The sequence below is a fragment of the Lactuca virosa genome, chromosome 3 (genome assembly GCF_052849685.1).
Source record: "Lactuca virosa cultivar CGN04683 chromosome 3, Lactuca_virosa_CGN04683_v6, whole genome shotgun sequence".
Classification (NCBI taxonomy): domain Eukaryota; kingdom Viridiplantae; phylum Streptophyta; class Magnoliopsida; order Asterales; family Asteraceae; genus Lactuca; species Lactuca virosa.
The window spans coordinates 245,181,484-245,204,041 of NC_136428.1; the positions used below are offsets into that span (position 1 = coordinate 245,181,484).

Consider the following 22,558-nt stretch of genomic DNA (forward strand, 5'->3'; position numbering starts at 1 on the left):
ACAAACATTACTTTGATGCAACAATATCGGATGCAAAAGTTCACAAGATATTCTGAATTAAATGCATGTCTGCTCGTTGCAGAGCAAAACAATGAACTCTTGATGAAAAACCATGAATCTCATCCAACGGGATCAGTAGCACTTCCTGAAGCAAATGCTACAAATATTGATGGTTATCGAAACAATACACGTGGACGAGGACGAGGTCGTGGTCGAGGACGAGACCGTGGCTATTTTAATCGAAAAAAAAGCCATAATCAGAACCATAATTATGGTCGTGGACAAGGTAATAATCGTGGTCGTGGCCAGAAAAGAAATAATTACCAATATTCATAAAGAAACAATGTCCACACACAAGATAAGGCCAAAGTGGCAAGGCATGACACTGGGACATCACAAAAATCTGATGGTTCATGTTATAGATGTGGTAGCACAGGCCATTGGTCAATGACCTGTCGCACACCTGCACATCTTTGTCAACTTTATCAAGAGTCCATTAAAGGAAAAGGAAAAGAAGCAAACCTCATTGATAATGTTGAATTCACTCCGCTAAATGTTGCTGATTTCTGCAATGACATGGAAGACATAAACTAAAAAAAATCTATTATTGTTCTAGTAAAACTGTTTTTCCTTCGTTTGTTTTTCATGTAATGTCTTTCCTACAATAAATGAACTTTATTTTTAATAATAATTATGATTATGTTTATTCACTTATTATTCCTTTTATATGTGAAGTTTAATATGAGTCCAACTGGAGCACAACACCAAGAAAATATTGGAGATCTTTGTATAGCAGATAGTGGTAGTACACATACTATTTTGAAATCAAAGAAATATTTTTCAGAATTAGTACCAACAAAAGCAGTCATACATACAATATCAGGTCCTGCAGACTTGATAGAGGGAACCGGGAAAGCCCATTTTATATTACCAAATGGTACAAGTTTTTGTATAGAAAATGCCTTATTTTCTCCAAAGTCTAATAGAAACTTATTAAGTTTCAATGACATATATTTCAAAGGATATGACACAAAAACTGTGACCATTGAAAATAAGAAATATATGTATATTATAGACACAAACCATGTGCTTGAAAAACTACCAATACTTGATTATGGTCTGCATTATACATATATACATATGATTGAATCAAATATGGTAGTCGAAGGAAAACATTGTGATCCTGGGACATTCAGTTTATGGCATGATAGGTTGGGCCACCCAGGATTAACAATGATGCGAAGGATAATTGAGAATACACATGGGCATCCATTGAATGACCAAAAGTTCCCTCAATCCAATAGCATAAAACCATGTACATCTTGTTCCCTTGGAAAGTTAATTATAAAACACTCTCCAATGAAATTTGAAAGGGAGTCACCTAGATTTCTAGAAAGAATTCAAGGTGATATATGTGGACCGATTCACCCACCATCTGGACCATTTAGATACTTTATGGTCTTAATAGATGCATCCAGCAAATGGTCTCATGTTTGCCTATTATCAACTCATAATATGGCATTTGCAAAGTTTCTTACCCAAATTATTAAATTAAGGGCACATTTCCCTGATTATACTATCAAAAGAGTGAGACTTGATAATGCTGGTGAATTTACTTCACAAGCATTTAATGACTATTGTATGTCTGTAGGAATTGTTGTTGAGCATCCAGTTGCTCATGTACACACACAAAATGGTTTAGCTGAATCACTGATTAAACGTCTCCAGCTAATAGCTAGACCATTGATAATGAGGACCAAACTTCCTGTTTCTGTTTGGGGCTATGCAATCTTACATGCTGGATCATTGATACGCATGAGACCAAGTTCATATCATGTATATTCTCCACTACAACTTGCTTTCGGTCAAGAGCCAAATATATCCCATTTGAGAATTTTTGGGTGTGCAGTATATGTCCCTATTGCACCACCTGAACGGACGAAAATGGGTCCTCAAAGAAGGTTGGGAATATATGTTGGTTATGAGTCAAGTCTCTATTATAAGATATCTTGAACCATTAACAGGTGATGTTTTCACAGCACGCCTAGCAGATTGTCAATTTGATGAGGCAAATTTCCCATCATTAGGTGGAGAAAAGAAGATTCTGGAAAAGGATGTGTCATGGCATGAGCCTACTTTATCATATCTTGACCCTCGCACAAAGCAATGTGACATGGAAGTTCAAAAGATAATGCATTTTCAAGAAATGGCAAATCAATTACCTGATGCATTTACTGACACAAAAAGGGTGACTAAATCATATATACCAGCTGTCAATGTTCCAGCTCGAATTGACATTCCACATGGACAATCTGATGATAAAGTCACTCAAGAGTCTAAAACACGCCTGAAGCGTGGAAGGCCATTTGGTTCTAAGGATAAGAACCCACGAAAAAGAAGAGGAGCAGAAAATGCACTAGATCACGATGAAAGTGTTCCTGGAGAAACATGAATTATTCAAATTCCCCCAGGAAAGGAGGATGATGCATTAAATTATGGTCAGACAAATAGAATATGTGACCAAAATGAAACTGACAATATAGGTGCAATATTTTCTTATTTAGTTGCATGTGATATTATGAATGATGATCCCGAACCACAATCTGTCATTGAATGTCAAAGAAGAAATGATTGGGCTAAATGGAAGGAAGCTATGCAAGTTGAATTAAATTCTCTTAACAAGAGAAAGGTTTTTGGGAACATTATCCTCACACCTGAAGTTGTGAAACCATTAGGATATAGATGGATCTTCGTACGAAAAAGAAATGAGAAAGACGAAATTGTAAGATACAAGGCCAGGCTTGTTGCTTAAGGTTTCTCTCAAAGACCTGGAATTGATTATGAAGAAACTTATTCACCGGTAATGGATGCAACCACTTTCAGATATTTAATCAGCTTGGCAGTATCTAAAAATTTAGAGATGCGTCTTATGGATGTTGTTACAGCTTACTTGTATGGATCACTTGATAGTGATATCTATATGAAAATCCCTGAAGGATTTAAAATGCCTGAAGCGTTAAGTGAAAAACCCAAATAAATGTATTCTATAAAATTACAAAGATCTTTGTATGGTTTAAAGCAATCTGGGCGAATGTGGTACAATCGTTTAAGCAATTATTTGACAAGTAAAGGTTATAAAAATAACACTATTTGTCCATGTGTATTTATTAAGAAAACAACATCTGGATATGTGATCATAGCAGTCTATGTTGATGATCTGAATATCATTGGAACGAATAAAGAAATCCTTGAAGTGATTGAACTTTTAAATAAAGAATTTGAAATGAAAGATCTTGGAAAAACCAAATATTGTCTTGGTTTACAGATTGAGCATATGCCTAACGGAATACTTGTGCATCAATCAAATTACACAGAAAGAGTCTTGAAACGTTTCAATATGGAAAATGCAAATCCTTTAAGCACTCCAATGGTTGTTAGATCATTAAATATTGACAAGGATCCATTTCGTCCATGCGAAGAAAATGAAGAAGTCCTTGGTTCAGAAGTATCATATCTAAATGCAATTGGAGCTCTTATGTATCTTACCAATTGTACTAGACCTGACATTTCTTTCACTGTAAACTTGCTAGCAAGATTTAGTTCATCCCCAACAAAAAGACATTGGAATGGAATCAAACATATTTTTTGATACCTTCGAGGAACTAGTGATTTAGGGTTATTTTACCCTAACAATTCAAAACAAGGCTTGATTGGTTATGCAGATGCAGGTTATTTGTCTGATCCTCATAAAGCTAGATCTCAAACTGGATATGTATTCATGAATGGAGGTACTGCAATTTCCTGGCGTTCTCAAAAGCAAACACTTGTTGCCACATCCTCAAATCATGCTGAAGTAATTGCACTAAATGAAGCTAGTAGAGAATGTACATGGTTAAGATCGATGACACAACTAGTTTTAACTTCATGTGGACTTGAAAAGGATATATGTCCAACTTTAATTTATGAAGATAACTCAGCATGTGTCACTCAAATGAAAGAGGGATATATCAAGAGCGACAGGACAAAACATATACCTCCAAAGTTTTTTGAGTACACTCAAGAGCTTATAAAGAACCATCAAGTTGAAATCAAATATGTTCAATCCAGTACCAATGCAGCAGACCTTTTTACGAAGGCACTTCCTACTGCAATTTTTAGGAAACATGTTCATGGCATTGGAATGCGACATGTGCATAGAATATAATGTGACGGGTGTCTAAATAAGGGGGAGTCAACTATACACTGCACTCTTTTTCCCTTCGCTAAAGTTTTTTTCCCACTGGGTTTTCTTTAGCAAAGTTTTTAATGAGGCAGTACGTCAAAGTTGAACGCTAAAATGATGTCATCCAAGGGGGGGTGTTGTAAATAATTGGTGGATGACATAATAATTTGTGCATGGTACATTTGTCAACATTTCTAACTAGTTACAATTATATGTTAGTAAAATTTGTAGTATAAATACCCCTCCATTATAAAGAATGTGATACATCAAAAAGTTATAAGAGATATAATTTTCATATTCTCTCTAAATATTCTTTCTTCTCAATTAAAGTTCTTATCAAAGTTTACTAGTTTGGTTTGATTTATAGATACATTAATTACGCTTAATTCATAACATATATATATATATATATATATATATATATATATATATATATATATATATATATATATATATATATATATATATATATATATATATATATATATATATATATATATATATATATATACCCCACCCCTAGCCTATCGACCACTCATGTTTAGACAGCAAAAACTATAATAATGTGATATCTAGTCATCTACTTTTGATTTAAAAATTATACAGGATACAATTTAAGGAAAAATATCATTTCAATATAGATTATAAAAGCTGATAAGGTTTATTATTATATTACAAATAATTATGTATTGATGGTGGACACAATGACATTAGATAAATTTTGTAAACGTTGAGAAACACTACTATGAGCGTTATAGCGCCTGGGATGTGGATTAATAGAAGTTTTGAGTTCAAAACCAAACACACTTTCTTGATTGTTGGTTTGAGTTTAATGAATGATATAACAAAAAATATGGATTCAAGTTTTTGTTTTTTTTTAACGGCAAGTCTAACGAGATTTGAACTTTCAACCTCAAGAAGGGAGGGCAACACCGGATACTTCTAGGCTCTACTAAAAATCTATTTTCATAAAATAGTTTTAAGCCTCTAAAAGTGGTATATAGTTATTTGTATTGGGTGTTTCAGTTATCACAAGTTTCAAAGAAAATTATTTTAAAATCATTAAAGCGAGAGAAACTTCAATCAAGAGATTATAACTATAGTCTTTAGGCCTTTCTTTTAGATTTACAATACTAATGATTGGTAGTTTAATAAAATCTCTGTCGTCGTCGATACAGAAAAAAAGACAATAAAAAGAATATCTAGCCAACAAAGGGCCAAAATGTTAATTGCCAAGACCGTCCTATCAACAAATCATGCATCTGATGATTTTATCTTGTTCACAAGTTATTATTGTTTATAAAAAACTTACTTTCATATGCTTCAAGTTGGTTAATTGTTATATAAACAGAACCTCAAGCACCTAAGGTGTCACTTTATAGCTACCACTAGCATAAAAGATTCCCTTACATTCATAATCAATGTCCAAAATACATTCAAATTATGGCACAAACGAGTTACCCATCATTACAACCGAAATAACGGAAGAAAACCAACAGTTTAAATTCGCTACATTACTTCAGCTTCGTTATCCTCCTGGTTTTTTCCGAAAGGTAAGTTACCGTTTCCATAATGTTTGATTTCATATCATCTACATTACATTAGGGATGAGATTTAAAACCAGAACCGGAATATGTAGAACCAATCTGAGTTCGGTCCGGGTTCCGGGTTTAAAGAATGGATTTGTTCGGGTTTCGGGTAATCTGGGTTTGGGTCCTTCGGGTCCGGGTAAACCAGGCTTAAGAACCGGAACCGGTGTTAGGAACTGGAACCTAGGGGACGGAACCGATTTTTGTGAAAAGTTTAGAACATACATATCTCATTCGTTTGAAGTTGGATTGATATGTGGTTTTTTTCAGCATGTAGTTTAGAGTTTATACATGATTTTAGAGTATAATTGTATCATATTTTGTTTCATATTCATTGACTTAACGTCCCTCAAAGTTAGATATGAAAGCTAGAAATTTTTTATTTTTCAACTTTTTTTGTAATATGTGAAAAATTAAAATATACATATCTAATTCGTTTGAACTCGTATTAGCATGCAGTTTTTTTCAACATGTAATTTAGAGTTTATAAAAAAAATTTAGACTATAATTTTGTCATTTTTTGTTTTTTATTCGTTGATTTATAGTCCTCTAAAGTCGGGATATCAAAGCTTGAAATTTCAGTTTTTCAGCTTTTGGTTTTCTGTGAAAATTTTAAAACATGCATATCTAATTCATTTGAAGTCGGATAACCATGCAGTTTTTTCTAATGTGTAGTTTAGAGTTGTACTTGATTTTAGACTATAATTTTGTCATTTTTGGTTTCATATTCATTGATTTACAGTCCCCTAAAGTCGGGATATCAAAGTTGTAAATTTTCAGTTTTTATGTATTCTGTGAAAATTTTAGAATATGCATATCTAATTCGTTTGAAGTCGGATTAGAATGTGGTTTTTGGTTTGATATTCAATGACTTAAAGTCCCCCGAAGTCGGGATATCAAAACTGAAAATTTTCAATGTTCAACCCACTAATTAATTACCAACAAATTCTGATTTTCCTAGGTTTTCCGGTTCTAGATCCACTTTACACGGCTCCACTCGATCCACTTTGACATTTCGTGGTTTTGCGGTTCTAGACCCACTTTATTTGGTACCTTACCCGAAACCGAACCGAACTCGGTTCCTATATACCGTTCTAGTTTCCGGTCCTACAAAATCTCGCGATCTCCGGGTTTTTATGGGTTCGGTTCCATCTGGGTCGGGTTTGGACCCACTTTCATCCTAATCTACACGGCATCACATGATAACCGTCATACTGCTAACAAGATGAGAATTGATAAGAGATATCTCATGTTCAAAATTTTGAATTACCTTTCTTGCTTTGAGGACATTGTGATTTACATGTGTATACCCTTTTTTATCATCTTCAAGTTGATTTCAAGATGTTTTGAAATTGTTTTTCAGGTGGTGGCAGAGGCGGTTGCCACCTTCTTGTTGGTGTTTGTGACATGTGGATCAGCGGCACTTGCCATAAGCAACGAACACAAGGTGTCTCAACTTGGAGCCTCGCTTGCGAGTGGTCTAATTGTGACCGTTATGATTTATGCAGTTGGACATATTTCGGGTGCACACATGAACCCTGCGGTCACACTAGCGTTTGGAGCCGTGGGACATTTTCCTTGGAACCAGGTACGTGGCTAGACCTAGACCATGAATACAAAATGTATCATATTATTTAAAACCATATAACTCAATAGGTTCGAACCATATGTGGTTAATATGAGTGTGTGATAAGGACGGGAACATGAGGACCAATAGGAAGCCAGGTGAGTTCGTGTATGACCTGATTTGGGCCACTACATGACCTACTTTTAGTCAGCATATTGTATAGCTCCAATAGTTTCATAAATATTTTTATGGTGTTTAATGAACTCAAGTCAAATCCATCCAACTTCAACTTCAAGTAAGGTTTTTATACTTAGATATAAATACAAATATATAAACTAATTAATAGTTATCGTTATTATGATATTTTAGGTTTTCTATTATTAGATGTTATGTTAATATGAAGATATGATATGATTTTTGAATCGTTGACTTAGTCCCAAGGTGGTAGCAAATTTAAAAAGTTGTACAGAAAAAACTATAACCCGCTGTAGATGCTTCCATAATAGAGTTTTTTCTAGATCTTAATGAAAAACTCGTTCAACTTACAAGTAGTTTATCTAAAAGATTATTTATTGTGTACTCTAAGTTTTATAACTTAAAAGTTTTGAGTCCATAAATAAGTTAAGAATCTTTATAATGGAAATATATATTGATGACAAATGAAGCTCACCCATTGTGTTTATAAGGTCCCAATCTATGCAGTTGCACAACTAACGGGGTCTATAGCTGCTTCATTCTGCCTACGTGTACTTTTACAACAAGGGACACATTTGGGCACAACAACACCTTCAGGGACAAACGAACAAGCTCTAATAATGGAAATCATCGTCACTTTTACAATGATGTTTGTCACTTCAGCAGTAGCCACAGATTCTAAAGCCGTAAGAACACCACGAAAGTACATTGACTTTTTTGAAAATGTCATAAAGTTAACAAGACACATAATTCGATTCTAAAATTATTTTTCAGGTAGGAGAGTTAGCGGGTATAGCAGTAGGATCGGCAGTATGCATTACTTCCATCTTAGCAGGGTAACATTTAACATAATAAAATCTAGTTTTTAACTAAATATTATTTTTATAAAGATTAAGTTTTTTATATGAATTATTTTTCAGACCGATATCTGGGGATCGATGAATCCAGCACGCACTTTCGGGCCGGCTTTAGCTAGCAATAATTATAAAGGGATTTGGGTGTATATTATTGGCCCTATAACAGGAACGGTATCTGGGGTGATGTGTTATAATTTTATTCGAGCAACTGATAGACCTCTTCAGATTTAAACATGGAGAATGAAGAGCAATGACGAAAATGCTATTGTTTAAAGATAAATTAGTTCTCTGTAATTGTATATTTCGATCAACTATAATGGTTTCTCATTGAATAGAATAATAAGGTAATAGAATTAGTTATTGCATTCCATTTCATGCCGGCGTTTAGGAATGGAATGTAATTAATCTTTTGTATTATATAAATAGCAATATGGTATTAGAAATATTATGCATATTAGTTTATTATAGTTATAAATTATGGTGATATTGCCCCATTTTACGGGGATCATAATCTCTAAAATTTCTTTTAGGCAGAGACCATTTATATAGTTTTTTAAACACATAGACAATTTTCTAGTGGGACATTTTTTGTAAATTACAGGGGTGCATTTTGAATCCGCTTCCCTGATTCTTTTTATTTGAAAGGAATGAAATATATCCCACATTGGTTGTTGTACGTAAAATCCACGCTATTCATACGTTATATAATGGAATGGTTCATATATTCGGATTTTTAGATTGATTTTAAGCTAACCTGAATTATTATTTCAATTTCGGATTGATATTTGTTTATAAAATAAGAACGGAATAGTCCAAAAAAATTGAATAACAATTTCTTTATTTATTTTTAATATATAACTTTTATCATTTATAAATTTACTAAATAATTTTTAATTATTAGAAATTTCATCTAATATAATACTTTAATATGTATTTTTTATCAAAAGTTTTTTGTCAATAAAATACTAAACTACAATCAATTTTTTTTAATAGTTGTTTTTAAATTATAATTTATAACTACAAAGTTTTTTTAGTTACTTTTATAGAGTTGGTTAAAATTTAAGTTCTATATTTTTTAAAATGTCTTGCCTCTTAACAACCGAATTATAAAAACCGATCCAGCCGAATTGTAATTTGGTTGGATCGAACACCCCTATTCTTAAAAACCCACAGTTCCACATTGGTTGCTAATAAAAGCAGTCATCCTCCTAAGCCTCTATATAATGATTTATCAAGGCTTAGAAAGATAGGTTGCGATTAGGTTTGGGTTTAAACCTGAAACAAAACCGGAAGGAACCGAAAACTGACACATCGAACTGGCCGGATTGGGTATTGGATTCGGTTTCGAATACTTGAAAAGCAATGATAACGGTTTTGGGTTAAAGCCGACCCAAACTCACCCATACTCATCCCTAACATTTATCACAAAATAATAATCCATTTTGCAATATACAATTCACACAATACATTTTTCACAAAAATTGATTTATGATTTATCCTTGCTACTAAAACATTTTAATAAAAAAATGGTTGTTTGCTTGCCGCATGTTTTGGCGGGATCAACCGTTTTGTAAGTTGAATTTTCACGATAGTATGATAAAAGTTAGATATTGTTGTATTTGTTGTTAGATAAATGTACAAGGTCGCTATCACTGATTAACTCTAATTTATAATGTCTAATGAAAATGTATTATATGTGACCAAACTCATACTAGGAAACATACAAAAATAGACACAAAAATGTACACAAAATTTACCTCAAAACGTAAACAAACTCGAATTTATACTGACGCGTACATAAAAATAAGTGAGTAAGATTATTTTTTTCAAGTTAACAAACGAAAGTTGTTAAGGAAAATCAGATTATTTATACTATGGGGTATAAACATGAAAATTTAGAAAATTGAGGTGTAATACTCGGATTCAGGTATGTTACCTTTTAGTCCTTGAGTTATTGATTTTATTGCAAAAGAAGTCCCTTCGTACACTGGGCGTACATCTATGTACACTTAGTGTACATGGGCAAGCGGAGTCAGGACCTTGAGCCAGGTACGCGGGGCGTACGTAGCCAAAAAGCAAAACCCTAATTTTCGGGCATGACCACTATTTAAGCACATTAATGACCTTTGTACCCTCACCATTCTCATCCTCCACACCTCTAAACGTTCCAAAAACCCTAGTTTGCTTTGGAGTGTGATCTTTGAGCTTGAAAGTGACATTAGTGGCCCTTTTTGGTGTGTTTGCAAGAAGAAGAAGTTGGTGAGCAAGCCTTGGACGTGGTTGAGCTTCAAGATCCTGAATCTACATCATATTAGGAGGCTTTTGGAGGTAAAAAGCTCCTACATTGTTAATCCTTTTGATACTTAGAGTTAGGGTTTGCTTTTAAGCTCATTTTTGGTCCATGGACTCTTCTTTACGAGTTTGGGCAACTCCAGAGACTAGAAATGTTAGATCTTAGTTCTTATGGCATGTTAGAAGCATAAAAATGTTATCTTGGTGGTGGATATGAAGCCATGCATGAACCTTGGTCCTTTATGTGAGCTTTGATGAACAAAAATGGATGTTGAACTCCCATAGCACATGTAAAGGCATAAAGTCGCCAACTTTATGCCCTAGGACCTCTTTTATTATCGAGATATGGCTTTTGGTGTGAGTGATTGCATGGTTTAAGCACTAATGGCCGAAAGTGCTTAACAAATCTGTACGTCGGGCGTACCAAGAAGTACGCAACGCGTACTGCCCAGGACCGAGTACGCTAAGCGTACTGGAGTTACGTTGCGCGTACGCCCCAGTGGGCCTTTGGCGGTTATTGGACTTGTGGTGACTTTTGGGCCTTAACTAGTTTTGGGCATTGGCCTGTTTAGGATAGGTGGGCCCATTTTTCTGTTGTGGGCCTTGCGTGTCACGGTTTGGGCCTCGTGACAACCCGGAAATTCTATTTTGTACAACTATTCAATTCAGTCAATGTTAAACTCGTTTCTGTTGTCTTTTGGCACTGTTTAAGGGTTCGTTTAAGTGTTCCAAGCTTGAGTACAACCAAGGTTGAGATTAGGGATGAGTTATCAAGTCGTCAGAGTAGTAAATCGGGCCATACACTCCTTTAGGAGGAGTGTACGGCCGTACACATGGGTGTACGGCCGCACACCCCCTCATGGCTGCACACTCATGGTGGTGGGTCACCCACCCCTATATATATGAGTAGACCCCCTTCCTTCATTCCTTTCTTCCCTTGCTGCACACTACTCCTTCCTCTCTCAAGTTTCTTCAACCGTGAACCCTCTAAGGCTTCAAAAACGTAAGTATTCCATCCTATAGCTTGTTATACTTGAAAGACCTCTTGATTCAAGCCTTGGTTCATCAAGTTTCATCATGTTCTTCATCCCTTGAAGGAGTACGGCCGCACACCTTCATAAGGTTGGTCGTACACCCCCTTAAAGGCCCTCCAAAGTGAGAGTTTGACCCCTATCTTCTAGTTGGACATGACCCTAGCCTTGATTCACCTTAAAGTCGAAAAATTTGGCATGAACATGAAGGGTGTATGGCCGCACACCCCTTGTACGGCCGTACACACACCTCTTAGGGCCGTAAACCCACTTTGATGATCATTTTAGGCCTCAAACTTGCATTGCAACTAAGCATGGGACATAGAACACTTCTTGGATGCTAGTTAGAACCTTGGAAACACCTCAAAAGCACATCTCATCATGAGTGTACGGTCGTACACTCATGGTCCGCACACCCATGGCCGTACACACCCTTAGGGTGCCGTACACCTCCCTCACTCAATCACATGTGGTTTTGACACTTAGTTCAAGTGTTTCCAAGTCCCTAGAGTGGTTTCCCATCATGTCTAGTAGTGAAATACCCTAATTTGACTCCTATATGTGTTATTACATGTTAAATAGGATCGAATTGTGTTCGAGGCTTCGCTTAACACTCAGCATCTCATATCGATCTTTCATTCAAACCACTCACTCGAGGTGAGTTCATACCCCTATATTTTCCGAGTTTTTAATGTTTTCAGGGGGATACAAGTAAAAGCACAAGTAATCTTGTGTTCAAATATATTATTTTGTTTAATATATTTCCATTATTAATATACATCGAATATCGAAATCAGTTTTACAAAACGTGTTAGGATACAAACCTTGCAAAAGCAATTTTCAAAACTAAGGAAATGAACTTATGAATCATGAAACAGAAGATATTATTTTATAAGGATTCATGTTAATAACAAAAAGGGTTTTTCATGTATTATTACTTGTAAAGTCGTTAATCTAATTGGAGACACGTCCTTGGGCGCTTACAAACTTAATTAAGTGGAGGACTACCCCTTATGAACCAGAGTCTCCTCGAAGGAGAGCGTGATTTTTGTGTATAGATCTATACGGGACTGACTATCCCGCACCTTGCTGCTAGCTACAGTAGGATCGGCAGGTCTACGGGTGACAAAGTCATAAAGGATATTGGTGCCCGATTCGCTCCATATCAAGCTAATGTATGGTCATAAAGCTCGCAATGTAGATAACAACGATGTATTTACGTAATAATAGATCGAACGAACTAACTTTAGAGTTAATAACTAAGTGATCACAGGAGGGTATTAACAATACTTTCAGGATTCAGATCACCACGTTTTCAATTAGTTTTATTTATGTAATAAGACTAATATACATTACTGGGAGTAACCAGGATTTTTCAAAAGGAACAATGCTTAAACAATATAAGTATGGTAGATACTTGTACTTTCCGATTTAGAACGGGTAATTCAATAAATTTCACATAAGAGAAATGCAGGATTTACCAGGGTAAACATCAGTATTTTATAAACAGATGGTTTATTAATCAACTAACGAATATTCATATTTCTTCCATAACTCCTTGGTTTATGCGTGACTAGTATGAACCAAGAAGTCGTAGAAGAAATGGGTTTAATCATGCTTTTCATAAGAAAATATGGGATTTTCTCGAGGAACACTTTCTACAGATATCAAAGAATTATTTTACTTAAGGTTTATGCATTTATTACACCAGATAATATAAGGTTTTCTGGAGAAAGATATCGCACTTTTCAAAAGAACCGAGAACCGTCTTTCTAAAACAAAATGCTTATGAACTCACCAGCTTTATGCTGATACTCTTTCAAAACTTACTTGTATTCTCAGGGCTCTAGTAGATAGGTACACCCCCCGAAGCTTTTGAGAAGACTGCCTAGTACCGTACTGCGACTCCTGTCGTCTTCTGTATCTACTTTGATGTTTGAATTTGAAATGTTTAAAATACTTATGTAAAACTTATACTTATTAATGCAATGGTTGGTTGTACTTTGATTACTATAATGCATGTGTTGTGATACTTACATGACGTCCTCCGCCCCCGAACGTTTCCTCCGTTCTGGTTTGGGGGTGTGACATATTGGTATCAGAGCATTGTTTATAGTGAACTCAGTATATCAATCATAAAAGATATACAACTATAAACACATTGGGATAAAAACACTCTGACCAAGAATTATACTTTAAAAATATATCAATATTTTATAAAAGTATAAATATATATTCAGAATATGTATATACTAGAACAAGAATCACAAGAAGAACAAAACAAAAGTATTTGGATGTTGGAAACTACGGTTAAACCTGGGCAGTTATTAATCATGTCTAGGATCAATATAGCCTGACAAACTATATTTATTCGAGACATGACCAACATGTGCTTGGGAGTGACTGTGGTGTTCCAGCAAGCCTAAAACTTACCAAGTATATGTACACCAGATATCAGTAGAACAAAAACATACGACTTAAAATATTATAGGAGTATTTTAGTTACTATAAGATAACAACAAAGTATCAAGCATGCAATTATAATACTATAGGAGTATTATTAGACTCGACATTTATTGACTATCCCTTTTCGCCTCTATTCTCGCGTAGATAACATGGCCGGATTCAATATTCCTGGCGACCCGTATTTTCCCAACCAAGGAAATAATGGATGGCTTGAGGAAGAGCCAGAAGAAAATCATGAAATTCCTTTGGACGATGACTTCGCCGAACAATTTCCTAAAGAGACTGACTCAGAACCTGAAGTCGAGAACCTACCTCAAGTGGCCCCAATACCAAATCCTAACCACCGACTTGAATTCCAAGGTCCAACGCCTATGTGGGTTGGGAGTTTGAATAGGTGGAGCCACGAGCACGGTCAACCCCTCCCATACAACGGAAACCGCAACTTCTACAATCTGAACGAAGGAGGCCCCGCAGACAGGGGCCTTCCAATCCTGATACGCCGAGTGGCTCGCAATGTTGAGCTAGGTGTGGCAACCCTTCAGCGAACTGTGGAACTCGAAGCACTGCAGCGAGAGTTAGCTGTAACCCGAGCTGAAGTCATAGAGCTCCGAACACGCCAGTCAGTATACGAGATACGCCTACGGGGTGTGGAGCGTCAGCTGGCCGAATTAAGGTTTCATCTGAGGGGTGCCCGTCGTCGATAGGAAATACTCTACTCATCCTTCCTTTTGGTTTAAAGAATAGCCTTCATATCTATGCTCTAAGTAGCTCTTTTCCCTGTAGACATTTCTGTCTTGCAAGTACTGTTTCACTAGTTCTTTATGTTGTCAACTTTCCCTCTGTTGGTATGCTGTAGACCTACTCCTAGGTCAAATTTTCCGAACTCTGTGTAATCTTAATACCAACTATAGTGACAACAATCTTATTTCAGTTAAAGATCATCATTATCAAAAATATATCTTAGATCGGTAACATGCAAACTAAGTAACTTTATCAAGGTCGTACCACTATTTCATCTTCGGAACATATTCATAGGCTGTACTCTTACCCTAGACGATCATTCCTTTCCCATCGATCTTATGCCAGTTTCCATAAGAAGCCTCGATGTCATAATCGGCATGGATTGGTTGAGCCCAATCGTGCTGATATCCTTGCTACGAGAAAGCTATTCGTCTCAATCTTCCCTCTGGCGAAGACCTCACTATTTACGGTGATAAACTCAGTTCGAACCTTTGTAGCATTTCATGCATCAAAGCCCAGAAGTATCTGCGGAAGGAATGCTCTGCCTTTCGAGCTCATGTTGTTGATGAAATGCAAAAAGTTAAAGACCTCGAGAGCATCCCCGAAGTCTGCAACTTTCCTGATGTCTTCCTCAAAGATCTTCCAGGGATTCCTCCCGAGCGCCAAGTCGAGTTTCGTATCGACTTAATCCCCGGAGCTACTCCTGTAGCTAAATCTCCATATCGTCTAGCGCTGGCGGAAATGCAAGAGTTATCCAGCCAGCTCAATGAACTGATCAGCAAAGGATTCATAAGTATATTTTATGTGAGCTTTATTATGACTTGTTTTCAAATCTTTTCAAAAGTTGGAAATCGATATCCACCAATCGAAGGTAACTTAGTTCGGATGACACTCGGTCTCTAACCATTCTAGAAACTTACTTCTATTCTTGCTAGAACTACATCATAGGGATGTAGGTCGAATCAATGAGAACCAGATAACAAAATGGAAAATTTTCATGCATATATAAACATTTAGAATACATCCAAAGGCAACCATTGTTGCTCACAAGCTCATTTTCTCAACATGTAGCAGATCATGCCTCCGAAGAAACGTAGCCCACCCACCAGTAAAACACCAATCCTTCAGATGGATTCAGCTACGTTTCAAGCTGCAGTCACAGCAGCCGTAGCAGCTGCCATGACTCTCCTTAATACTAACAACGCAAATGTTAGTGGAAAGGTTAACGGCAATCCTGATCATGGTGATAACCAATTTCAGCAACAAGTGCCTGCTGGTAAAGACACACCGGACTTCAAACCTAATATCCTGAAACGAAAGTTCGAGAACGAGAAAGGGAGTTGTTCAACTCAAGGACCTACTGAAAGGCAACGAACTGGGGCAGTCAACACCCCCGTCAGCCCTGTTATTTCAACACCAACCACACCATGCTTGGGAAACCTCCCATACTGCAGCGAATGCAACTACCATCATTATGGAGTCTGCCGAGTGTTGCACTGCATTAGATGCAACAAAAAGAGACACACCGCCCGCATCTGTAGGACCCCAGTCGAGTTCATCACTTCGACTACCAATGTTGGGGCTAGTCCAATATGTCACCTATGTGGTGGAGTAGGACATTTTAAGAAAGACTGTCCAATAGAGAAGAACGACGGGGAAGCAGGAGGAGTTTGACCCTAGAGAATGGGGAAGCATCAAAGAACCCTGCTATATTTTGGTACGCTTTCAAAACCCCCAATAATATTTTATAATTCTGACTACTCTTTCGTTCAAATTAAATCACATCATTCATATAAAATTTCAAAGTATCAGAACCCTCGTATTAGGAGTACCCGCCAACTTCGAATCAAAAACAGAAATCACCATAAACATACACCCAGAGGCACCAATGTTCTAACAAAACGCTCCCTCCGAACTAACTTAACACACGATCCTACGACGTCATCCCGCCTAGTCCGACTGAGTCTACGTCATACCAAACCCGCACGTCCCTAAGGAGACCCTTTGCCTTAAACCGCTCGAATCCCAAAACTTTCGTCACTCATAACGGCAAACTAGATGCGAACCTCGAAAATTCATCTCCCTTCAAAATCCGAAAGTATCCATGCGAAGAGTATGGCATCCACCCATAACCTTCTTTAAGCATCCTCGGTAGACCATTCTGGGATTACCATTCGAGCAACAAGACAAGTTCAGGCACAGAGACTAGGGACAAATACGGTTAACCTATCCATGAATGATGTACATACGAGGGTGGTATATAATTAAGATTCTACTGACTTAGGATGTGTGCGTCCGCCCTATCTCCTGTTCCTTGTCTGATTGTAGACCTGGGGCAGAGTCACTCATCCGACCGTCTTGTCAATCTTAATTATATACGACTTGTGTACACGGGACAATGATAGACGAACCAGGTATGAGTCCTACCACGAACTTCAAGACAAAAGTTGCACGGGACCTCAAAAAGGGGCATTCTACCAGCTGGATGAACATGATAGAGCGAGCTAAACCTACCCACCCTTCACAGATCAGAACAGCAGATACCACAGTGAAGATCACTGAAACACCCAGCTAGAATCCGAATTCACTAGAGAGCGCGAGAGTTTTATGAAACTCAGGTACCCTACCGATCCTAGAAAGTGTCTATCCAATGAGACACTTGTGATACCCTTCATCTTTTTCCAAGTCCAGGAATTATATTCCATGTTTCAATTTCGGGACGAAATTCCCTCTAACGGGGGGATGATGTGACAACCCAGAACTTCTATTTTGTACAACTATTCAACTCAGTCAATGTTAAACACATTTCTGTTGTCTTTTGGCACTGTTTAAGGGTTCGTTTAAGTACTCTAAGCTTGAGTACAACCAAGGTTGAGATTAGGGATGAGTTATCAAGTCGTAAGAGTAGCAAATCGGGCCATACACTCCTTTAGGAGGAGTGTACGGCCATACGGCCGTACACCCCTTCATGGCCGCACACTCATGGTGGTGGGTCACCCACCCCTATATATATGAGTAGACCCCCTTCCTTCATTCCTTTCTTCCATTGGCTGCACACTACTCCTTCCTCTCTCAAGTTTCTTCAACCGTGAACCCTCTAAGGCTTAAAAAACGTAAGTATTCCATCCTATAGCTTGTTATACTTGAAAGACCTCTTGATTCAAGCCTTGGTTCATCAAGTTTCATCATGTTCTTCACCCCTTGAAGGAGTACGGCCGCACACCTTCATAAGGTTGGTCGTACACCCCCTTAAAGGCCCTCCAAAGTGAGAGTTTGACCCCTATCTTCTAGTTGGACATGACCCTTGCCTTGATTCACCTTAAAGTCGACAAATTTGGCATGAACATGAAGGGTGTACGACCGCACAACACCTCTTAGGGCCGTAAACCCACTTTGATGATCATTTTAGGCCTCAAACTTGCATTGCAACTAAGCATGGGACCTAGAACACTTCTTGGATGCTAGTTAGAACCTTGGAAACACCTCAAAAGCACATCTCATCATGAGTGTACGGCCGTACACTCATGGTCTGCACACCCATGGCTGTACACACCCTTAGGGTGGCCGTACACCTCCCTCACTCAATCACATGTGGTTTTGACACTTAGTTCAAGTGTTTCCAAGTCCCTAGAGTGGTTTCCCATCATGTCTAGTAGTAAAATACCCTAATTTGACTCCTATATGTGTTATTACATGTTAAATAGGATCGAATTGTGTTCGAGGCTTCGCTTAACACTCAGCATCTCATATCGATCTTTCATTCAAACCACTCACTCGAGGTGAGTTCATACCCCTACATTTTTCGAGTTTTTAATGTTTTCAGGGGGGATATAAGTAAAAGCACAAGTAATCTTGTGTTCAAATATATTATTTTGTTTAATATATTTCCATTATTAATATACATCGAATATCGAAATCAGTTTTACAAAACGTGTTAGGATACAAACCTTGCAAAAGCTGTTTTCAAAACTAAGGAAATGAACTTATGAATCATGAAACAGAAGATATTATTTTATAAGGATTCATGTTAATAACAAAAAGGGTTTTTCATGTATTATTACTTGTAAAGTCGTTAATCTAATTGGAGACACGTCCTTGGGCGCTTACAAACTTAACTAAGTGGAGGACTACCCCTTATGAACCAGAGTCTCCTCGAAGGAGAGCGTGATTTTTGTGTATAGATCTATACGGGACTGACTATCCCGCACCTTGCTGCTAGCTACAGTAGGACCGACAGGTCTACGGGTGACAAAGTCATAAAGGATATTGGTGCCCGATTCGCTCCATATCAAGCTATTGTATGGTCATAAAGCTCGCAATGTAGATAACAACGATGTATTTACGTAATAATAGATCGAACGAACTAACTTTAGAGTTAATAACTAAGTGATCACAGGAGGGTATTAACAATACTTTCTGGATTCAGATCACCACGTTTTCAATTAGTTTTATTTATGTAATAAGACTAATATACATTACTGGGAGTAACCAGGGTTTTTCAAAAGGAACAATGCTTAAACAATATAAGTATGGTAGATACTTGTACTTTCCGATTTAGAACGGGTAATTCAATAACTTTCACATAAGGGAAATGCAGGATTTACCAGGGTAAACATCAGTATTTTATAAACAGATGGTTTATTAATCAACTAACGAATATTCATATTTCTTCCATAACCCCTTGGTTTATGCGTGACTAGTATGAACCAAGAAGTCGTAGAAGAAATGGGTTTAATCATGCTTTTCATAAGAAAATATGGGATTTTCTCGAGGAACACTTTCTACAGATATCAAAGAATTATTTTACTTAAGGTTTATGCATTTATTACACCAGATAATATAAGGTTTTCTGGAGAAAGATATCGCACTTTTCAAAAGAACCGAGAACCGTCTTTCTAAAACAAAATGCTTATGAACTCACCAGCTTTATGCTGATACTCTTTCAAAACTTACTTGTATTCTCAGGGCTCTAGTAGATAGGTACACCCCGAAGCTTTTGAGAAGACGGCCTAGTACCGTACTGCGACTCCTGTCGTCTTCTGTATCTACTTTGATGTTTGAATTTGAAATGTTTAAAATACTTATGTAAAACTTATACTTATTAATGCAATGGTTGGTTGTACTTTGATTACTATAATGCATGTGATGTGATACTTACATGACGTCCTCCGCCCCCGAACGTTTCCGCCGTTCTGGTTTGGGGGTGTGACAGGCCTTTTGGGCCATGGAGCTCGTTATTGTGGATGAGCCAAATATGGTTAGGCCCATTATGGGAAAGGCGAATGGGACATATTTTAAGAGTTGGGATTAGGGTTTTGGCCCATGTTTTGGGGCTGTGACCTAATTCTGAGTAGGGTAATTTGTGTTTATTCAGTGTGAGATTGTCGGATCGGTAGCCGAGCAGTTAGTATTTACCAGAAGACCGAGGTGAGTTTTCTCACTATATCCATGGGTCGAAGGCACCAATGTCGGCCCATTACTTGTCATGTGGAAGGATAGGTGTCTATGTGTTTGCTTGTCTGAAAGACCTCGGGGTAGCCCGTGGCACTTGTATTGAAGACCATGGGGTAGCCCATGGCATGGAAGACCATGGGGGTAGCCCATGGCACGTGGATATTAGACCATGGGGGTAGCCCATGGAATTTCAAGGAAAAGACAATGGGGGTAGCTCATGGCAATTATAAGTATGTTATGTGGTATTTGTGGGAAACTCATTAAGCTTTTACTTACAATTTGTATTGTGGTTTCAGGTACTTCCGCAGGGCCTGCTTGACGGCGCAGCATTCACTCTCCACTATTTTCCGTATTTACTGATAGTGTTACTCTGATAATTTGACACGTATATTATGTAGTGGATTTTGGAAACAAATTATGACTGTAATTCCTAATTGAAAAATAAAAAAAAATTATATGGTTTTTGGGTTGTTACATGAGGGAGTGAAAATGACATTATACAAAGTTCAAATTCAAAGGGGTCAAAATGACATTATAAAAAAAGATGGATAAAAAAATATCATTTTACAAATTAGAATGATGACAAATGTTCGATTGAAATATTCACCCACATTGCTAATTGATAATAGTACATTGTCGGATTCTTATTCTTTTGTTACTCATAATGGAAATTGTCAGAAAAGTCTAAATATTTTCGGAAAAGTTACACTTTAGTCCCAAGTTTTTTCTTAACATAAAATTCTCGATTATTTGTAAAAACACGATAATATGTCATTTCCTATTAAAAGAAAAAAAAAATTTGTTAATTTTAGCCAAAATAAAATAATCGAGACTTTTATGTTCAAAAAAACTTGGGACTAAAGTGTAACTTTTCCAAAAATATTGAGACTTTCCTGACAATTTCCTGACTCATAATTACATAATTATTTTGATAATCACGTTATTTTGTGTAAAAAGTTATTTCTTGAAAAAGGCATTTCAAGAAGTCTATTTTTTTTATTATAAACAAATAGTGACACAGATAGATAGTTGGTTTGCTATGGTAGATTTATTAATTTTATATTTTTGATTGAGTAACTAATACAATAAGTTTGATATATAAGATTACTAGTGTAAGTTATATATTTGAGATACACACCCAAAGAAAAACAAAATAAAGATCGGGAATGCCTATTTATTAAAATAAATATTTACATAATTACATAATTACATAATAAAAGTGTCTACGATCGTTTCCAATGAAGCATTGCAGCAGGGTACATTCAGTCAGTTATAGAACTCTTCTCTCTCTCTCTCTCTCTCTCTCTCTCTCTCTCTCTCTCTCTCTCTCTCTCTCTCTCTCTCTCTCTCTCTCTCTCTCTCTCATAAACTTGATTCTTTCAAAACCATTTTTGAGCATGGATTTACTTATACCAAGACACCTTTTGGTTTTTCAAAGTTTATTTAAATATGGTTTACTTATAAAGAAAATATTTTTTTAACGCTTTTAAAAGTATCATTACTGTCGTCGGCAAAAAACCTGTAACTCTCACCAACCTTGTAGTGACCCTCAAAACTACATGTATTCACAGGAAATTACTAAACAGACATTCAAGACGGATTGGATTACAGGTGGCCTAGTTTACTTGTTGTTGTATTATATGTCTATTTGTTAAGGAAATTCATGTACTATTATTATCTGTAAAAACTTTGTATTCAAATATCAAGATGGAACATGAATGCTATTTTGTTTATTGTTGTACTTGTGTTGTATATTCATTTTGTCTGTGATCCATGAACTTAGACGCACAACCCGGCACGTTCCGCCGCCTCGGCCGGGGGTGTGACAGTTATAAATGAGCAAGTCAATGTTTTGGACCAAGTGGCTGACAAGGAAGCTTGGGTATGTCCAAAAGACAAGTGTAACGACCAAGTCATACTTGTTGGACCAAGGTCTAATCAAACATATTATTTCCTTTCAATATTATATTTATCTAATTAGTACTGTTTTAATTATTTGTTAAATATGTTAGTTTTATGCTCAAAATTTGAGTACAATGCATGGTGGGAGTAGTGACTCTTCTTATGTTTGATTGGGAGGTCAGAAGTATTCTAAAAATATATGCATTAGATTTGATAGAAAAATATGAAAAGGTATATATTAT

At 36.6% G+C, this 22,558-nt stretch overlaps 1 pseudogene across 1 annotated transcript; it reads left to right on the top strand.

Moving 5' to 3' along the window:
- Positions 1–5,569: 5,569 nt before the first annotated feature.
- Positions 5,570–8,895, top strand: LOC145167093 (aquaporin NIP2-1-like; annotated as a pseudogene). Its single transcript, XR_013740894.1, has 5 exons — positions 5,570–5,775; positions 7,175–7,399; positions 8,065–8,259; positions 8,348–8,409; positions 8,494–8,895. The product of XR_013740894.1 is annotated as an aquaporin NIP2-1-like (transcript).
- Positions 8,896–22,558: the final 13,663 nt, after the last annotated feature.